Below are 5,322 nucleotides of genomic sequence, written 5' to 3'. Positions count from 1 at the left end.
CATTTCTTTCCTATAACGTTTCTGTTGAGCCAAAGATCAGTAGAGAGAGGCTAGGTGCTCTCTTGTTGCTTTTTTCACGCTAAGCCATTCCTTGTCTCACTGTCCCCAGCTTTAATAAACGTGCTCTCAAAATCACCTGGACTCATATTGTGAAATCTTTCCTGCATGAACCCACACACTACTGGCCGGCCTGAGGCAGACCTGCTCTAGGCCCAGTCCCCTTTCGGTGACCTCTCTACCCTGCAAATCTACAGAAACACCCCTGTTACTCTTCCTCCACCACCACCACCACCACCACCACCACCACCACCACCACACACTCCCTGTTTTACAGGAACATCAGAAAGCAAAGAGTTAGAACTCCAGGTTCAGATTCTCCAAACAGCCTCTGAGGGTCCCTTAAAGGGTGGTGCCTCCCAAATCTTTTGCCTTCATCCTTATTCCACCTCCAAACTATTTTCATGAGCTGATGATAGTTCTGCTCTGTGAGGAGCCGGGGAGAGAAACTGGGACCCTGGTTTCCTTCCCCAGCCTGTGGCACTGCCCCTCCACTGGGAAGATGTTCCCTGCATTGTTATTTTCCATGGAAAGTGAGCTGATGACACAATTTGGTGTTAAAAAAAAAAAAAAGAAAGAAAAAAGAAACAGGCCAAATTAAGTCACTTTTGCTAAGCCATATCATTAAACCAAAATTTAATAACTAACCTAATTCAGTTTCAGCCTTTTCCAGGAGTAGAATTTTAAACCAATCAGCCTGGAATTTCCTGATCAGACACTTCTGCATAAGACCTCCTGCCTGAAATAATCCACTCTCTTAATCCCACCTCTTTCTGCTTACAAAAACATTCCACTTTGTACAACTCTTTGGAGTGCCTCTCTACTTGCCAGATGGGATACTGCCCGCTAAAGAGAAAATCACAGGCCCAAAATGCCATCCCTCATGCTAAAGGCCCATTATAACCAAACCTAGATTTAATACTTGATTTAAGTGCAGTTTCAACATCTCAGAGGAATGTAATCTTAATGCACCAGTTTGGAATTTTCTGGTCAACCACCAGGAAGGCTCCCTCCAACCGAAAAGAAAAAGATGTCCTGGCCTCAAAATAATCCTTTCTTTGCTTTTGTTACTAGCTCCCTTGCCCGATCCTTCTTCCCATAACAACCTTTCATTTTGTGAAATCCCCCACAGTACCCTTCTAGTTGTTAGATGGGGTGCTACCCAATAGATGAATTGCTGAATAAAGACAATTAGATCTTCAACGTTACTCGTTTAACATGCCTGATTTAGGCCATACTAGCCTCAATAAATTCAAGAAGACTGAAATCATATCAAGCATCCTTTTCATCATAATGGCATGAAAAAATACAAATATGTGGAGACTAAACAACCAGTGAGTCAAAGAGGAAATCAAACAAAAAATCAGAAACTATCTTGAATAAATGAAAATAAAAACACAACTTTTCAAAATTTATAGGATGCAGCAAAAGCAGTTCTAAGAGGGAAGTTCAGAGCTATACAAGCCTACCTAAAGAAAAATCCCAAATAATCCAACTTTATACCTAAAGGAATTAGAAAAAGAAGAACAAACAAACCCCAAAGTAAACAGAAGGAAGGAAATTTTAAGATCAGAATGAAAACAAAATAAAAAAAACAACAGAAAATATCAATAAAACTAAAAGCTGGTTCTTTGAAAAGATAAATAAAATAGACAAACTCATCAAGGAAAAGAGAGTGAGAGCCCAAATAAACAAAATCATAAACGAAAAAAAGAGAAGTTACACCTGACACCACAGAAATTTTTAAAAAATCATTAAAGAATACTATGAGCAATTATATCCCCCAATTTGATAATCTAAATAAATGAATAGATTTTTAGAAGTATGTAACCTTCCAAGATTGAACCAGAAAGAAATAAAAAAATCTAAAAACACCAATTACTAGCAGTGAAATTAAAGCAGTAATAAAAAAAAAACTCCCAACAAATAAAAGTCGAGGACCAGATAGCTTCACAGATGAATTCTACAAAACACTTAAAGAAGAATACCTATATTTATTTTTTAAATATATATTTTTATTTATTGATTTCAGAGAGAAAGGAGAAAGAGAGAGAGAGAGAAACATCAATGATGAGAGAGAATCATTGATTGGCTGCATATCCCACACTGGGGATGAAGCCCAAAACCGGTGCATGTGCCTTGACCAGGAATAGAACCTGACCTCCTGGTTCATAGGTCAGTGCTCAACCACTGAGCCATGCCAGACAGGCAATACCTATATTTCTTAAAGTATTTCAAATATTGAAGAGGAAGGAACACTTCCAAACTCATTTTATGATGCCAGCCAGACACCAAAACCAGATAAGACATTACAAAAAAAGAAAATTCAGGCTAATATCCTTGATGAACATAGATGCAAAAATTATCAACAAAATGTTAGCAAAACAGATTCAACAATTAATTAAAGGGATTATACACTATGTCCAAGTGGGATTCATCCCAGGCATGCAAGGATGGTTGAACATCCATATATCAATCAATGTGATATATTACATTAACAAAATAAAGGACTAAAACCATATGATCATTTCAACAGATGCAGAAAAAAAGCATATGAAAAAATTCAACATCCTCTTATGATAAAAACTCTCAATCATTAGAACTAATAAATGACTTCAGTAAAGTTGAAGGATGATACAGAATCAATCTACAGAAATCTATTGCATTTCTATTCACCAATAACAATCAGAAGAAGAAATTAAGAAAACAAACCCATTTACAATCACATCAAAAAGTATAAAATACCTATGGATAAATTTAGCCAAAAAGGTGTAAACTGTACTCTGAAAACTGTAAGACATTGAAGTAAGAAATTTAAGAAGATATAAACAAATGGAAGGATAAATCTTGTTCATGGATTAGAAGAGTTAATGTTGTTAGAATGTCCTTACCACTTAAAGTAATATACAGATTCAATGCAATCCCTATTAAAATAGCATTCTTCTCAGAATTAGAACTAATCCTACAATTTATATGAAACCACAAAAGACCCTGGATAGCCAATGAAATCTTGAGAAAGAATAAAGTGAGAGGTATCATGCTCCCTGACTTCAAACTATACTACAAAGCTACAATAATTAAAACAGTATGGTACTGGCATAAAAACAGATACATAGATCAACAGAATAGAGAGCCCAGAAATAAATCCTTGTTTATATGGTCAATTAATCCATGACAAAGGAGGCAAATATATACAGTGGGGTAAAGGCAGTCTCTTTAATAAGCGGTGTGGGCAAAACTGTACAGACACATGCAAAAAAAAAGAAATATACAAAAATAAACTCAAAATGGATGAAAGACATAAATGTTAGACTTGAAACTATAGAACTCATAGAAAAAAACAAAGGCAGGAAACTCTCTGATGGTGCTCTTATTACTGTCTTTTTGGATATATCTCCTTGAGCAAAGGAAACAAAAGAAAAAAATAAACAAATGGGACTACACTAATTTAAAAAGTTTTTGCACCGCAAAGGAAACCATTAACAACACGAAAAGAGAGCCTACTGAAGGGGAGAAGATATTTTCAAATTATACATCTAACAAAGAGGTTAATATCCAAATCTAAAAATAACTCATACAATTTTAACAGCAAACACCTCTCCCCAAAAACAATGCAATTAAAAAATGGACAGAGGATCTGAATAGGCATTTCTCCCAAGAGGACATCCAGATGGCCAACAGACAAATGAAAAGATGCTCAACATCACTAATCATCTGGGAAATGAATATTAAAATCATAATGAGATATCACCTCACACTGTCAGAATGGCTATCATCAATAAATCAACAAGTAGGAAGTCCTCGCAAGGATGTGGAGAAAAAGGAACACTCCTACACTGTTGGTGGGATTGTAAATTAGTGCAGCTACTATGAAAAACAATATGGAGATTCCTCAAAAATTTACAGCTAGAACTTCCATATAACCCAGAAATTATTCTTCTGGGTATTTATCCAAAGAAAACAAACACATTAATTTGGAAAGATATATGTACCACTATGTTTACTGCAGCATTGCTAATAATATCCAAGATATAGAAGCAACCTAGGTGTCCATCAATAGGTGGACATGATAGTATACAGGATGGAATATTATTCAGCAATGAAAAAGAATGAAAACTTGCCATTTGTGACCACATGGGTGGACCTAGAGGGTATTATGCTAACTGAAATAAGTCTGACAGAGAAAGACAAATACTGTTCAATCTCACTTTTATGTGGAATCTAAAAAATAATTAAATCAATTTAAAAAAACCACAACAGCCCTAGCCTGTTTGGCTCAGTGGATAGAGCTTCGGCCTTCGGACTGAAGGGTCCCGGGTTCGATTCCGGTCAAGGGCACATGCCCGGGTTTCGGGGCTCGATCCCCAGTGGGGGGCATGCAGGAGGCAGCCAATCAATGATTCTCATCATTGATGTTTCTCTCTCTCCCTTCCTCTCTGAAATCAATAAAAATATATTTAAAAAAACACACACAACAGAAACAGATCTACAGATAATAGAGAACAAGCTGATGGTTGCCAAAGGGGAAAGGTTGGGGGAAGGGAACTTTTTCTAAGACCCCAATTCATGAATTGCTTAATAAAGCCCATTAGAGCTTCAGATTTACTCAGTTGAATTTTTGGTGTTTTTCATTTTTGTTTTTTTAACACTGGGTACATTGTGAAGCTGCAAGGTGACATTTGTGGAGGCTGTGAGGTAACACGAACTCATGTTTACAGTAAAATCTGAAGGTTAAAAAGCAGGACGCTAAGTTGTTCACTATGTAAATAGTGTTTTGCATATTGATAAAGACTAAAAGGGAAGACGGAAAAATGGAACAGATGAATTAAGGTTATTTCCTTAAGATTTTTTCCCCTTAAAACTATGTCAAATTATAAAATGGTTGCCTTTAGAAGACAAGGTTATTGGTCACTCTTCCTCCTTGCTTCTTCCCAAATATTCTACATTGAGTAGATATTATCTAGATAATCAAAGAAAAGGAAACTACAACACCCCCCTCTCCCCATCCCCACCCCTTCGCCATGCTCACGTGCCGCACACCCACAAAGAAGTTGTTGCCACAGCATTCATGGGGTAGGGACTGTCCCCCCTCCCCACCAAGGCTGCCTGCGTGGCTCTTCCCTGCATTCATGGAGTAGGGACTGTCCCCCCTCCCCCCCCAGGCTGCCTGCGTGGCTCTTCCCTTTTCTCCCCACCTGGTTGCACCCTCATCGCCCTCCTTAGAGGTCCTTCCACTACAAAGCCAGAACGTAAATGAATACACTT

The sequence above is a fragment of the Myotis lucifugus genome, unplaced genomic scaffold (assembly GCF_000147115.1).
Source record: "Myotis lucifugus unplaced genomic scaffold, Myoluc2.0 scaffold_99, whole genome shotgun sequence".
Classification (NCBI taxonomy): domain Eukaryota; kingdom Metazoa; phylum Chordata; class Mammalia; order Chiroptera; family Vespertilionidae; genus Myotis; species Myotis lucifugus.
This window is presented reverse-complemented; position numbering follows the sequence as displayed.